The sequence below is a fragment of the Lotus japonicus genome, chromosome 1 (assembly GCF_012489685.1).
Source record: "Lotus japonicus ecotype B-129 chromosome 1, LjGifu_v1.2".
Lineage (NCBI taxonomy): Eukaryota > Viridiplantae > Streptophyta > Magnoliopsida > Fabales > Fabaceae > Lotus > Lotus japonicus.
In genome coordinates this window covers 34,290,260-34,306,877 of record NC_080041.1, presented here as the reverse complement: position 1 = coordinate 34,306,877, position 16,618 = coordinate 34,290,260, and the positions used below count along the sequence as shown (strand labels likewise).

The window sequence follows — 16,618 nt, the reverse complement described above, 5'->3', positions numbered from 1 at the left end:
AACTTTTCAATTTCCTAATTTAAAATAAAAAATTTCAATTTCCCATATTTTAAAATAATTTTTAATATTTATTAAGTTTTAACTATTAATTATAACTTGAGAACAAATTTTGAATAATAATAATAATAATTTAAATTGACTACTTTTACATTAATAAAAATATATAGTAAATTAAATTTTACATTTATAACTAATTGTAAAAAATTTGAAATTCTTATTTTAATTTTAATTATTAATCATAAGTTGGTGAATTTTAAAAATTAACCAATAAAACTTATTACTACATTTTAAATATAAATAAAAATTAAGTACAAAAGTTAGATATAATCTTAATAAATTATATATATATATATATATAAAAGAATATTGGACTTGAGATCTACATTACTGGCACGATTGATTAAATTTTTATTTTCATTTCAATTAATGATTGACATAAGGTTGAAAAAATGAAAAGATACAAAAATAGCACAAATTAATATCTTTTAAATAAAATAAACATGTTAAAAATTGAAATTAGTTAATGGTTGAATTCTTTTTGTAAGTATATATTTTGGAAATTACTTTTAAAATATGAAATGATTATGCATGTTGTTTAAATTAACTATAATGAAGTTTTGTATTATTTAAAAAAATAATTTTAAATTTCCTTGTGATTTTTCTTAATAATGATAGTAATAAATTATTGATGAATATTTTATGTTATTAATTTTATTGTTAACTATTAATTTTTAATTTTCATTTTCTTATACAAAAGAATAATTTATTACGTAGTACTTAAAAATAGTTAGAATATTAACTATCAATCATAAATTCATTGAAAAAAATTAATAAATATATTATATGTAGATAATATTAATAATTTAAATTAAATAAAAGTAAAGATAAAATTTATTAATGAACAATCTGGAAAAATAGTTTCAAAATTAAAGAAATGTCTCTATAAGATATTTACTATTAAATATATTGTATGTGTGTATTATTTGAAAAATAATTTCAAATATATTTTTTTAATCTATTATATAGTAGTAAAAATATTTTCTAAAGTTTTCTTATGTTATTAATTATATTTTCCTTTTTAAATTTTTTTATTAAATTTCAGTAATATCCTTTATTTACATAAAGGAACTCCAATACAAGTAATTTAATGCATCAAAGGAACTCTAATACTATATATTTAGATGTCTAAACACAATAAGTTTTTCTATTATATCTATACTGAAGAAATATTTGAATATTTATTATTTATATAATTAAACTATAGTAATTTTCATATAATATTAAAAAATGTCGTAAATAAACCCGTGCAACGCACGGGTATAACATATATTTTATGCTAATAGGATATATATTGTGGCTTCATATTACAAAATTACGTAGTTCTTAAAAATAGTTAGAATATTAACTATCAATCATAAATTCAGAGAAAAATTAAGATATATATATATATATATATTTATATATATATATGTAGACAATATTTATAATTTAAATTAAATAATAGGAAAGATAGAATTTATTAATGAACAATCTAGAAAAATAGTTTCAAAATTAAATGAATGTCTCCATAAGATATTTACTATTAAATATACTGCATGTGTGTATTATTTTAAACATAATTTAAAATATGTTTTTTGATCTATTATACAGTAGTAAAAAAACATTTCAAGTTTTCTTATGTTATTAATAATATTTTCCTTTTCAATTTTTTTTACTAAAGGATATTATTGAGACTTAAAGGATATTAAGTTTAAATCAACCTAATATATTCACAAGCCTTTCTTTGATATTTCAGTTGTATCCATGACCAAGGGGAGATGCCGCCGGAATTCTCTACACGTCACGAACTCCGGCGAGGTGGGGTGGTAAAGAAGGGGGTTTTCGGTATTTGTTGATGGTTTGGGCGACGAATTTACGTATCAAAGGTTGAAGGAGGTGGGGATACGCTACGGTCGTGTTTTGGCAGTGTTTATTCAACGTACACTAAGGCCGGGCCGAAGGTCACGTTTTGGTTTTGTCAGATTTAAATATGAGGTTGATGCAAACAAGGCAGTTCGTGAGCTGCATGGTGCTGTTATAGAAGATTCAATTTTGCAGGTCAATTGCACGAAGTTTGAAGTGGGATCATATGGCAAAAAGAGGAATCTGGAATGGAGGCCAAAGGAGACAGCGGCTGTGGCTGTGTCAAAACCCAAAGTGAAGCAGGTGTGGCGGGTTAAGGATGTCTCAAAAGGGGCCGGTGTCTTATGTGTCGACGGAGGAAGAGACGCTGCGTTTAAAACGTTTGGCTGTAGGTACGTTGCAAGAGGATTTTTAATTTTATGACAAAGAGACGACACATTCTAGTGACGGATGACTACAACTTTGAATGTAGGATTATTCCCGTGCGATGGAGCTTTAGTCTCTAATTTTGTTTGCTTAGCAAAATAACTTTATGTGCATGATGCACATTATATAACAAAAATTAAGTTGATTCTAAAGTCTCGACACACAGTCCAATTCGTGACCAACTTGTCTCTGAGTCAATGAGGTTTGGTGTTTTTCATGATTTTTGTTGCTTGTAACTTCTCAACCAGAACTGCAGGGGAGCAATTTGTATCTCATAGAATGAGTCACGCCTTCCATCGTAGCTTGATTGGATTGTCTCACTTTTGTTCCTGATTGTTGTCACCATTGCAGGCACCTAGTTCACCAATTTTTAGAAATAGGACCATAGATAGTATTGCTAACCATTTTTTAGTTTTATAACATTTTTTAATAAGCATTTTCCTGGTGAACATATTTTAATAAGCATTAAGAGCAAAAAATCTCTTTTTACAATCTTATAAATACGCTTATTAGTAAAACGTCATTTACATTTCATGGTGGTTCCAATGCTGCTATAATTAATGGACTTCAAAATTATGAAATACCAATTAGCCTAGCAATGCAGGGTATTGATCCAAAGTTCTTGTTATGTATTTTGCAGCTCTTGATACTTCACTAATCAAGCATATGATCCTAGAAGACTACAAAATTATGAACTATGAAAAACTCACTTGATGCTGCACAAAGCACAAGAGTTCCTCTTAGAGATATTCTGAAGTTAAATTCTGTAGGATCTCTGTGACCTAGTTTTAAACTAATTTTGGCTTCAAACATGATAAACTATATGGTGCCAAAGCACTTTTAAGAATTTAAAATTCCTCAGCAGAAAAATCATAGCATGATAATGAAGCACAATTCACATTTATCACAATAATTGAATAAAACATCGATATATTAATAAATTTATCTTCAAACCTTTTACTTTCAAAGGAAAACCCTTAACGAAAGCTAAGTGAGTGACGACTTTGTAATGAGAGAAGAAACTTTACCAAAAGGGAAAAGGATCACATAGAAGAAAGATAATATACATCAAAAAGAAAAATAAAGACAAAACAATACTAATACTGAAGAGCTCCACTCTGAAAGACTGAAACCAACTATGTCCGCAAAGTAGGATACTTGGTTAAATTCTCCAAAATCAATGAAAGCCATAATCCTTTGCCAGCCAACATCTTTCTACATGAGCACAGGCAAACATCTCTTTGAGTTCTCCTTGCTTCCTGGAAGCAATTTCCTTCATCCTGCTAGCTTTAAACTGCTCAAGTCTTTCAACTTCCACTTCAGCCTTTATGAAGAAAAAAAACCATTAGTTAGCACCATTTTAGGAGCCCAAATCTGATAAATTCACAAGATATTTAGTACATGCTCAATCATATCCAGATCAAGGGCACCAACAATAGTGACTTCATCAACATAAGCTGAGATATTACAGGGTATATAGGTGTAAACCATAAATTAAAAGTAAAGTAGAAATGAATACATCCATTCCAAAGTTAGAACTCTTAGGAATTTCTTGAAAACATACATGGAACATATTGTAGGAGAAAATCATAGTATGTGAAAATTAATGATACTTGAAAGCATATTAAGTTAAACAATCTTGACAAAAATTAATAATAATCAAGGAAATAAAACAATTTTCTTAATTCATTACTTTGTGCAGCCTCTGCTTTTTATCTTCTTTTAGTGTTAAAAAATCTTAGCAAGCCTGGCTAGTGTATTAGAGAAGTCCATACCAATGACAGTGCATAAATCATGTCAAGCACTCACAAATTCAAAAAACTTATGCAACCTCTCGGTCTGCCACATAAATCAATATTGCAATCAGACCCTCAAAGTGTCTGCTAAGTGAATGAAATCAAGTAGTCTTTTCAAATTTGGTACCAATTGATACTTTATTGGAGACTAAAACAAAATTACCTAATCCTTTTGATGATTTTGGCACTCAGATTGATATTCATCGAACTTCTTCAAGAAAGGCCAGACTTATCAACAACAGGTAAAAAATCATTAAGGTTCAAATGCATAGCAAATAAGTTTGCAACTTTATTATCAAAATACATCACAAAGTTATGCCTGTATTTGTTCTGTTAAATACGCCCAATGTAAAAATATAGTTAAGCAGTTACCAACATTTCCAGCAAAGCTCTTTTCACCAAGAGTTGGTAGAAGAGTAGAAAGCTCAAGCTTAGCATCAGATAAGGCTTGAAGTAGTTGTACCCTATATTTGGCAGCATGCTCAACCTTTCTCTTGTACACATCCAAGCATTGCTACTCTAACTAAAGAAGCATCTTTTCTCGTTCCTCATCACTCTCACCAACCACATTCCATATTGGCTACGGTGAATGAATATAATCTAATCTCACTATTCTTTAGACCATGTGCATCACCAATGACAAAGGTGAATTGCTGAATGAAGTTACGTACAGCTTCTTTAGCAATGAGCCACAAGTGTTTTCTCCAATAAGTGGATTTTGAGCTTCAGCCCTTGACATTGACCTACCAAAACAACCAAGCCTGCAACGCACACAAAAAATCAATGTAATCCCCTTCTCACAACAGCGAAAAAAATGTTGTTTGGATGCTCCTTCTTGTAATGCTCCATGAACTTCGACATGCAACAATCACAAATTGTTTACCATAAAAAAACCAAAAACCAACAAATGAAGAAGAGTCTAATAATTTACTGTATTATTCCTTGCGTACAATCAAACACTAACTCATTTTAGAAAAATATATAATAATTTGCACAAAAATAGAGATGCATCCATGAGGGCATTGATGAATCAATAGTAACATTGAAAATTTGGAAAGAAAGAATTCCTAGTAGAAATATGTCCAGAATTAGAAAAGTTCCACACTTGTCAGAGGTTGCATATATGTGTTTGAAAGTGGTATGAGAAGAAAATATGGTAGAGCGGGAGAAGTAATACATATAGGTGAATAAAAACAAAAAATACACTTTACATTTTGTAGAAAGAGAAACAAAAGAAATCTAATAATAGTCAACTTTTTCAGTCAAAAATAAAAATCAAATGGTAGTCACCTTTATTTTGTGTCCAATTTCCTATTTTCTTATTTACCATGTTGTTTTTCTCCGACTCTAGCTCAAAGGATGAACTACCATTTAGATTCTAGAACATTACTAATAGAAGGAAAGTCAAAAAGTAAAACAGGGTGGTCTTACAACCATTAAAGACTACCATAGCATCAATGCCGCATTTTATAAAAGAAAAAGCTACATCTCAGATGAAAAGAACTATATAATGCCCTTATAGATTGGTTTAAACATAACAAATACAAAAAAAATCACGAAAGACTACCATGTTATTGTTTTTCTCCTAATGTGAAGAAGAGTAATTCGAATTCATGGACCAATAATTAAATGAAAAGCTGACCTGACCATTGAACATTTGTTGCTTGCTAATATTTGTAGTAATAATAATGGTACTATAAGTGTTGGTTTGGTGCACTAAAGATACTGCATAATGAAATAGTTTGTCTCTGACCCTCTGGTTGAAGTTTTAGTTTTTGTCTGCCATCCTCTTCTTTTGCATAGCTTTGTCACCCTGGTCAAAATTCATGACATATTATTGCTAAATGTGAGAGACTGTAGTGAGAAAAGCTAATCAGATTCTCAACCAATGTCTATTTAATTACTATGTATTTTACTACTTTGCACTGACCCTACCCAGCTGAGTAAAGTTATGTTGCAATTTTGATATGCTTCATGTGATGGATAAAACAAAGGAGCACATACTGATCAAACCGAGCAAATGGATGTCCATGAAATTCTTCATGAGAGAGGGGGATAGAGAGCTAACCCAAAAATTACAAAATCAGAAAGTTTACAAAATGTCTTCCACACTAATGATACTGCATAATGAGCCCACCTAGTTCTAAAATCCAAACTAATAAAATAGAGATACTGCATAATTGAAACCTATATGTGTGGCACCATAGTATATCTTTTTCTTCACTCCCTCCTCTCACTATAAAAAAAAGTAAAAAGAAAAAAAAGCAAAAGTTTGAAAGTAGAAGAGAATTTCTTACAAGTTAGGATAGAATAACCCAATATAACCCAATATAACATCAGCACATAAGGAGATAATAAAATTAAATCTAGTACAGGGAAGATAAGTAAATTGAACTGGTGATTATTGTTGGGAAATAAGTAAATTATTCAAAGAGTAACATTTAAGGAAATGAAATCTTTGCTGGTCAAATGGTGAGTAAAAGAAAGGACATATGCCAAAGAAAGAAAGAAAAAAACGACAATGTAGACATCACCGGTTTACTTCACCGCCTTATGAACATTAAAATTTTACATATCATGTATGGATTAAGATTGCAGTACAATATATGGGGGAAAGTACTAACCACGGGTAACTGATCATTCACCAAACAACATATTGGAAATTCCTCTACAAATAATTCTAAACCGGAAACAATTCCGGAGAGAAACTTGTCCGAGTAGCTTCGGCATCAGAATTGATTCTGATGAATAATAAGTTGATTTAAATTCCAAACATGTTATAAGTAGAAAACTGAAATGAATTGCAGGTCATCTTTAGTGCACCAAACCGGGACACCTAAGAAACAAAACTGCATCATATAGAAGACAAATCAAGAACAAAGTAAGAGAAGCCAAAATAATACCAGCTTAGGCAGAGTTTTACCTTTAATTTAACTAAGATATTGAATTGCAGATCGCATACATCTCGGTTCAGTGCAGTCACAAGTCCACAACCACATCATGCACTAATAGCAAAAACGCATGATAACTGCATCTGCCACAACATGCCTTGGTTATTACAGGTATAACATATTAAGAAGTCCAGACATCTCAGCCATTTCTATAACTCAACACAACAAATTCATAACTAAGAAATCAACCCCAGTTATAAGAATTACTCAGACTTGAGACTGCAGGAAACTAACCCAGCAAAAACCTAAGAACTCAGACCCATCACTAAAAGAGGTTAACAATCCAAACTCACATGCATAAAAACAATACTGTAAAATTAAAAAAACGCCCAAAATACCAAGAGAAGAGAGTGAAGGATCAAAGATGAGAATTGCAATTGCAAGAAGGGAAGAGAAGAAAATTGACTCACCTTATCCTTCCCCTCCTCACAGACATGGTTCAATTTATAGGCACTCCATCAAATCAGTCAAGCTGTAAAGAAGATGAAGAGGGAGTGTAGGGGAGGGAGTGTAGGCACACAACCTGTCAAAGACATCGGAAAGCTGGAATTTGCAAGTTGTAGGTAACTCCGAATTAGGGAGTATGCAAGAAACGCAGAAAAAAGATGTGTATGGCATAGGGAGAGCATAGGAGGAAAAAAGGGATAGAAGAGGACAAGTACAACATAGGTTGTTTTTGGGCTTAGTGTAAATAATAGCTTGGGAGGTGGCTATTAGGGGGAGAAGGTTCTGGACAACCCAAGGAGATAGGGAAGGACGATTCATATAGGAGACCTGTGCCATGGATAGGGGAGGAGGCAGCTGTCACATTTTCGCAGTGAGAGGGCAGGCGTAGGTGTCAGTGACGGAAAATTTAAATTTGCTATGAGGAGAGGATGAGGTAAACGAACAGCAGTATAGCCGTATAGGGAAGCCGTAGCAATAGAAAAAGGAGAATACCATAGGGAGGCTAGCATAGTAAGGTTGGTGCATGAACAGTGATTTCAAAACCTTCAATTGTAGGATAGAAGATACACACAGCACAACACAACACAACACAACACAACACAACACCTCTCTTTTTTTTATTTCCTTTTAATAATCACATGTAATGGGACCATACATCCAAAGTTATACTATTTAAAAAGCATAACATTAGGATAATAATACTATAATAGTGAAGCCGTGATTTGATTAACAGAAGCGAGTAGAGGGAAGGAAATAGAAGAGAGAAAGGAAAAAACAAGGTAAAGAAAAGAAAAGTTAATTGTCTTGTTTGGATTTGTTTAATTAAAAAACAACTCAAACTAGACAAGAGAATAAGGGATTTTGTTTAGGTGATACAACATTTAGAACCTCTCAATTTTCTCTCTTGCTCTTCACTTTCTCATGTATGACTTTTTATGAATATTCAAATTTTCATGAGTTCAAACTTGAATTTATTGGTTCAATTCTCTTTTTTATTACTTAATTGGTCTTATTATATGTGATAGAATTTGTGGTGCTTGTGTTTTACTTGAAAAAGAAGTGATAATCAATTTTGTTTCCAACACTCCACCAATTGCTTTTCTTTCCATATCTATAGCACTTTTCAGAATATGGACGTTATAGCTTAATTAATAGAGAGATGCCTGCCTTTTTAGTACACTTATAGCGGTGACAGCCTCAATACGCTCGAAAGACATGCTGTGATAGCTTTACTATATAATTTATCTTTTATTTGCACATTGTGTTGTTTTACTCAAATTGTTTTCCTTCATTTGTTTCACCAACTTCCATAGATATTAATGTTTCAAATATCGTTGAAGTTGGACAACCAACACAATCAACCGTAGAGCAACTTATCCAACCACCTCCTTCAAAAGCTTTGAGGATTGAACATGAAATAATCAATATTGATGCTTTGATTCGTGATCCTAGAAAGCGTCCACGAATTTTAGATTATCTTGTTAATCCTATGTTTTTTCTTGGCAAATTCCTTTTTTTAAGAATTGAAATTTTCTTACAAAATATATTCCTTTAGATCTTAGTCCCCCCTTCCCGAAATTCCTGTGTAAGACCCGGATTTGCAGAACTGGATTTAAAGTTTAATTTCCGACTCACGCGTAGAATCAGTGTAAGCGTGACAGGAGTTTACCGTTTGGGAAAGTTCAATGAAGAAGAAAGTTCAGGAATTGCTTGAGGATAGTACCATAGAGATTTTAGGAGTTAGTGCGAGTCGTCTGCACACCCGCCTTATGGCGAGAGTGTCCAGAATAGGCTAATTCCGCTCTTAAAGCAATGTCTAAGCGAAATTTCAAATCCTTGGAAAAATAAAAAGTTCTCTTTATTTTTCCTTCGACCAGTGTTTCATTTCGGAACCCTGGACTGTACGCACGATAGGATTCACTTCTCGGAAGTCCGACGACGCTAATTTCTTTTCTTCAAAAACCCTAAATTCAATCACTGAATGAAGACTTTTTCTATTCGGAGCTTTTAACGAAGTTTCCATCCGTTTTACCAGATTTCTTTCGACGTTTCCAATCTTTCTTCAGAACGAAGTTTTGTCGTCTGACCTTCACAGCAAAAAGTAGTTTTTCGGGGCAAATTAACTTATACCGCTTTTGGATCGTTTTTCCCAAATTCAAGAAACCTGTTTTGAGTTCTGGAATTCTGTCGCCAGAATCTGGCTTAGAATTCACCGATGAACGTGCTGCAAAAATCGGAATCGCAAAATTTTCATTTTCCCGCGATTTCACTCTCCTATAAATAGTAAAAAAATCAAAAATCTTACCCATAACTTCCATTGAGGCCGCGAGTTGAGGAGAGAAAGGAGGAAGGAAGAACTTCGCCGATTCTTGACCGATCTTCGAGCTGTTTGTCTCTATTTCACGACATCGAGGTAACTTGCTTGATTCTTACCTCTGATCACTCTTTTTGTCGCGTTTCTTTAGCTATTTCTGTGCTCAAAGTTTCGAGCTTTTCGTAAAAATGTCCGATTTTCCTGATTTTTCTGTTGATATACCTTCTATGCTTGCCCAACAACCTAGAACATTCGCCGATATTCGCCGATTTCGATCGAGTTGTCAAAGATATGAAAAACTGTGTAAAAACCCTTTTTGCGCACATATTGAAACTTTAATGTCGAAAAGTCATAATCCGACTTAGTGCCTTTAGGATTAGTTGCCATCAAATTTGTTTTCCGAAGTTTTAACTTTGAGTTTTTGAGCTTTTATTTTGGACCAAAACGCCCCTGAGTAGCCGTATTTTGACCCGGTTGTTCTAAAATTTTTCCGACAGTTTCTTTATCCTAGTTTTACCCTAAAACTACCTAGGAATAAATTTAGATCGAAGAAAAAGCGCCGGAACCCTTTTTCTCTTAGGGCCGTGAGCATGTTTAGGGGGGGAAGGTTTTCGTTTTTCGATAACTCGTCCTCTCGTGTTCGATTGTTGTACTCTGAAGCTTTAAATGCTTTGTCTATCGTTAATTAATTGTGTGTGATCGAGCTAATCGATTTGGTATGGATTTCTGCTTTGTTTTCTCCGAGGTTCAGTTGAAGGAACTTTGGGATCTACGGAGCAACTGTGTGTGGAGAACCTATACCGCGAGGCTGGAACAACTCGAGGTTAGGGCAACTTACCTATTAGTTAAGATTGCATGATAGGCGTCGATAAATTCGACTTATGTATGATTTTGATATTGGTTATGTTGATGATTTATTGTTATGTCATTTTCATAACTTATGATATTTATTGTTATGTCGAAGAATCACTAAATTGATTCCTGTTGATCTTTCGGGTTGGATGAACAACCCTAGGCAAGTCTAAACACGGGGTTTGGGACTTAGCCATTCGTTGGTATACTTAGACTTTCCCCGGGATTTACGTTTGGTGGATTTTTGGCAAACTTAGAAAAAATAGAATCTTGGTAACTAGAGACTTTAGGAAACTTAGTATTCAAGAACTAAACTCATAACTTGACTAATTAAATTCGAAACGTTTTCATTAACGAATAAACCATAGGGAATCTCAATGGGAAAATGATTGCGAAAGACGGGGAAAAGTCGACTTTGTCGTGGGTTTTGGAGAAGTGGTGGACATCACGGGGGTGAGCCACGGTGACGAGGGAAAGTCACCGAGTACTTGGGTACTCTTGTTATTGGAGTTATGTCGTAGGGTCGGCATTAAACTCTTGGGTTTTGAATTTGAGAATTAAGCTAAACACTTGCGTTGGGAGGACGATTCGATGTTTGGCTAACCATATTGCATCATGCATACATTCGAGGTTTGTACGATCGAAAGATTGGGCCTCGGTGAAGTTGGGAAGGCTTCACGAAGGTTGGGACGGCCTTCATCGAAGAACACATGGATGTATCTTCGGCATAGCGGGCAGAGTGGCACGACCTAGGGTGGTTGGGGCTGATTCGACTATGCATGGGTTTGTAAGTGACACCCGAGCAGAGTTGTCGACACTAGGCCTGTGTTGGGCAGACTCGTGGTGCCCATCCCAAATTGAACTATCCGGATCATATTGAATTACATTTCACGCATACATTCATCCTGATTGGAATTGTATGTTATCTGAATTGTCGAAGCATTGTTAGAGCCGAAAACATGCTAGGATTATCTATATATATATATATATATATACCCCAATCACAAGTTGTATGTATAAATTACTTTATTCCGTGAGTTGACCCTAGCGCATTAGCTTTGGTTTCATGTTTGTGTTTGGGCGGTCGGCCTACTGCCAGATGTCGATGGCGGACTGGTTTTCAATGGTCTCTCCTTCGGGGGGGATCAGGTTTGAGTTGGTGGACAGACACGCCCCAACCGCTTGGGTGATCGATGCAGTGGATCATCGGGCGACGTACCGGGGAAGGGTCATGGAGGATCATACTGACGAGCGTGGACGTCTGACGAGGGGAGTTCTACGACGCATGGAGCTGAGCTTCAACTTGCCGCCTTCAGTTCGCTGTGGACCAGGCACTGGTCGAGGACCACCTGCACCACCTTCATCTTCATCTGATGACGAGGACCCATCCGAGATCGAGGCTGATGTTGATGCACATGTCGCGCCACTTCCTACTACTGCTGTCGATCCTACCGACGTTGCGTCGTCCTCGAGGCTCGTGGAGCCGAAGAGGGAGCCTGTTGTTCCATCTGCCTCTCGCCGTTTTCCATTTACTCCACCGCGCGGCTACCGTGTGGAACCCCTGGTTCGTGTGGTGGAGGAGGATGTCCTTACTTAGGAGGTAAATGTTGAGATGGGCTCGACTAGGGTTGTTCGCAGGACAGTTAGGAAGGAGGTCGTGGACTTGGATACCGAGATGATCACGGTGGACTCTGACTCCGACACCGACGTCGACAGCTACTCGCCGAGCGACGAAGAGGAGGAGGAGGAGCTTTGAGCGGTACTGGGAGGGTAGGTTAGGCAGCGTCATATTTTGTGTAGAGCTCTGATTTGTTTTGCTTTTGGGACAGGGTAGGTTCCCGACGCATGACTTTTTGTGTGGTTCTCTTACTGAGGGATCACAGTGAGTAAGTCGGACTATAGAGGTCTTTACTTAGGCCATTTTGAGGCTGACTTACTCATGGAGGATTGTATTTATAACTTTTACTCACACTTCTGGATCTGTACATATTTTCCTACGGGCACACTACTTTGGAGTCACTGCGAGTGCGCGTGAGTGGGAGTGCAGCTGAGGCTGTACATGTGTATATATGTTGTACATCGGTTAGTTTAGTTTGCTGGGTTATGTCTTTATTTTTCAATCGCTTTTATACATTTGAAAAGAAAAAAAAATACCTGTTTTCCGCGTAAAGTTTATTTTTGAGTTACTAAAGTGACACCTCGAAATCGGGGTGTTACATTGTGGTATCAGAGCTTAGTTGAGTCTTTTGGGAGTCTTTGAGGAATAGGTCTTCTGTGTTAGGTTGTGTGACTCTGCAAAGAGTGAAAATTCATTTTCTGCAGAGCGATTTTCGTTCTAATTGATTGCATTGTTACTTGATCATAAGGAATAGTCTTCTGGTGCTATCGTACGTTTAGGACTAACAGTTTCCATGGGGTAACAGACGATGGTGAACACGAATCAGCTAGCTGAGATGATGGCCACTATGGCACAGGCGATGACTAATCAAGCGAATGACAACGCTCAGAGGTGTGCTGCGGAGGAAGCGCGTGATCAACACCAGCGTCAGAGGGAGGTGACTCTGGACCAGAACAAGGGGCTGAATGACTTCAGGAGACAGGATCCACCTAAGTTCTCGAGCGGTACTGACCCGGACAAAGCGGATCTTTGGATCGAGGAGATAGAGAAGATCTTTGGTGTGCTAAGACTACTGTGGGAGGTAAGGTGGGGATGGCAACCTTTCTGCTGTTGGATGATGCTGAGTACTGGTGGAGGGGTGCCAGAGGGATTATGGAGGCAAACCATGTGGAGGTGAACTGGAATTCATTTCGTGCTGCTTTTCTGGAGAAGCATTTTCCTGATAGTGCTCGTGACGAGCGTGAAGCGCAGTTTCTGACTCTTCGTCAAGGGAGCATGACTATTCCGGAATATGCTGCTAAGTTGGAATCCTTGGCCAAACACTTTCGATTTTTCCGTGATCAAGTTGATGAACCCTATATGTGCAAGCGCTTTGTGAGGGGACTGAGGGCTGATATTGAGGACTCAGTGAGACCATTAGGGATTGTGCGGTTTCAGGCATTGGTTGAGAAGGCTACAAAGGTAGAGCTGATGAAGAATAGGAGATTGAACAGGGCTGGAGCTGGAGGACCAGTAAGGTCGACACCTCAGAGTTTTCAAGGAAGGGGAAGATTTCAGGCGAAGAAACCATATCAACGTCCTGCGGGGAGAGGGTTTACCCCAGGATCTTACAAGCCGACGGCTACTGCTGCTGCTTCTGGAGGGTCGGGAAACCGTACCCCAAACCGTGAAGTGACTTGTTTCAGGTGTGGAGCAGTCGGGCACTATGCAAGCAGTTGCACAACACCACCAAAGATGCTACAACTGCGATCGACCCGGGCATCTGGCTGTGGACTGCAAGGCACCTAAGGCTGAACCGTTTGTGAATAGTGGAAAACGCCTAGCTGCGAGGGGAAGAGTTTATACAATGGATGGCGAAGATGCTGAAGGAGTGGATGGCTTGATCAGAGGGGAATGTGAAATTGACGGTTACCTTCTAACTGTACTCTTTGATTCTGGTGCAACTCATTCTTTTGTCTCTAAGGATTGCGTATCAAGATTGAATCTGCCTATTACTGCTTTGAGTTTTGATCTTATGGTAACTACACCTGCTAGGACCCTACTTGCTAATGCCGCATGCATGCACTGTTCAGTAGTATATAGAGATAGGACTTTTCATGCCAATCTAGTATGCTTACCCCTTAAAAACCTAGATGTAATCCTAGGGATGGATTGGTTATCCCACTACCATTGTCTTTTGGACTGTAGTCGAAAGAAAGTGGTGTTCCCCGACTCGGATCTTTTCGAGTACCTTTCTACTAACCACATTAGTGCATCGTTGAGCGAGGGCATTCAGAAGTACTCTTCATTGCTAAGTCTGGAGGGAAGGAAGGACTCAGATGTTCATGGTATTCCGGTGGTTCGAGACTTCGCTGATGTTTTTCCTGGAGACGTACCTGGATTACCGCCAGTACGCGACGTAGAATTCGTGATCGACATTGTACCCGGAACCGGACCGATTTCGATCGCACCTTACCGTATGGCACCTGCAGAGCTAGTAGAGTTGAAGTCTCAGTTAGAGGATCTTTCGGCAAAGGGATTCATTCGACCAAGTGTCTCACCGTGGGGAGCGCCAGTGCTTTTAGTCAAGAAGAAAGACGGAAAGTCTAGATTATGTGTGGACTATCAACAACTCAACAAGGCGACGGTCAAGAACAGATACCCGTTACCGAGGATAGATGATTTGATGGATCAACTACGGGGGGCTGCTGTATTCTCCAAGATAGACTTGAAGTCTGGCTATCATCAAATCAGAGTGAAGACTGAGGATATACCGAAGACTGCTTTCAGAACTCGCTACGGACACTACGAGTACCTAGTGATGCCGTTTGGAGTGACGAATGCACCTGCTGTTTTCATGGACTACATGAACCGCATCTTTCATGAGTTCTTGGATCGGTTTGTAGTGGTGTTTATCGATGACATTCTGATCTATTCGAAGGACGCCAAGGAACATGAAGGACATTTGCGCCAAGTTTTACAAGTGTTGCGAGAGAAAAAGCTGTACGCGAACCCTTCCAAGTGTGAATTCTGGCTTGAGGAAGTCAACTTCTTAGGCCATGTTATCTCAAAGGAAGGTATAGCTGTGGATCCAGCGAAAGTGGAGACTGTTTTGGCTTGGGAACAACCGAAGACAGTGACAGAAATCAGAAGTTTTGTGGGTTTAGCTGGATATTATAGACGCTTCATTGAGGGATTTGCCATGATTGTTGGACCTTTGACTCAACTTACGAGGAAGGATCAACCTTTTGCATGGACTGAGGCGTGTGAATCAAGTTTTCAGACTCTGAAGGAACGTTTGACGACGTCACCTGTGCTTATTTTGCCACAACCGGAGGAACCTTATGAGGTCTACTGTGATGCTTCACATCAAGGCTTGGGATGTGTACTGATGCAACATCGGAAAGTGGTGGCTTATGCTTCGAGACAGTTGAAGACTCAGGAGAAGAACTACCTGACTCACGACCTGGAGTTAGCTGCCATTGTGTTTTCGCTCAAAATCTGGAGGCATTACCTCTATGGTTGTACTTTCACGATATTTAGCGATCACAAGAGTCTTAAATACTTGTTCGATCAGAAGGAGCTGAACATGAGACAACGAAGATGGATGGAGTTCATCAAGGACTACGAGTTTGTGCTGCAATATCACCCTGGGAAGGCAAATGTAGTTGCTGATGCTTTGAGTAGGAAGATGCATGTATCGTCAATGATGGTTAAAGAGCTGGAGTTGCTGGAACAATTTCGAGATATGAGTTTGGGTGTGACACCGTCTGAGGGAATGTTGAAGTTTGGTATGATCAGAATCGCCAGTGGATTGATGGAAGAGATTAGAGAGCGACAATTGCAAGATGTGTTTCTGCTAGAGAAGAGGAATTTAGTGATTCAAGGGAAAGACCCGGAGTTCAAGATAAGAACTGACAACATCCTACGATGCAAGGACAGAGTTTGTGTACCTAACAACCCAGAATTGAGAAGGCTGATTATGGATGAAGGACATAAGAGCAAGTGGAGCATTCATCCTGGAATGACAAAGATGTATCAAGACTTGAAACTGAATTTCTGGTGGCCGGGAATGAAGAAACAAGTGGCCGAGTATGTAGCTGCATGTTTGACTTGTCAGAAGGCTAAGGTAGAACATCAGAGACCTGCCGGTATGTTACAGAGTTTAGACATGCCAGAATGGAAATGGGATAGTATCTCCATGGATTTTGTGGTGGCATTGCCAAGAACACAGAAGAGACACGATTCGATTTGGGTAATCGTGGACCGTTTGACCAGGTCAGCGCATTTTCTACCAGTGAGAACTACTTACAACGTGGAAAAGTTGGCTGAG

At 37.6% G+C, this 16,618-nt stretch overlaps 1 long non-coding RNA gene across 5 annotated transcripts; it reads right to left on the bottom strand.

The window, feature by feature from the left end:
* Positions 1–3,241: 3,241 nt before the first annotated feature.
* LOC130734498 (uncharacterized) lies at positions 3,242–8,182 on the bottom strand. Of its 5 annotated transcripts, none has more exons than XR_009017970.1 (6): positions 7,486–8,182; positions 7,048–7,158; positions 6,749–6,973; positions 5,772–5,937; positions 4,288–4,885; positions 3,242–3,652 (listed from the first exon to the last, which is right to left on the bottom strand). It is a non-coding gene; the product is annotated as an uncharacterized LOC130734498 (long non-coding RNA). The 5 variants fall into 5 exon arrangements; XR_009017969.1 differs by having other exon boundaries at positions 5,767–5,937; positions 6,749–6,960; positions 7,486–8,179; XR_009017971.1 differs by having other exon boundaries at positions 5,767–5,937; positions 7,048–7,152; positions 7,486–8,178.
* Positions 8,183–16,618: the final 8,436 nt, after the last annotated feature.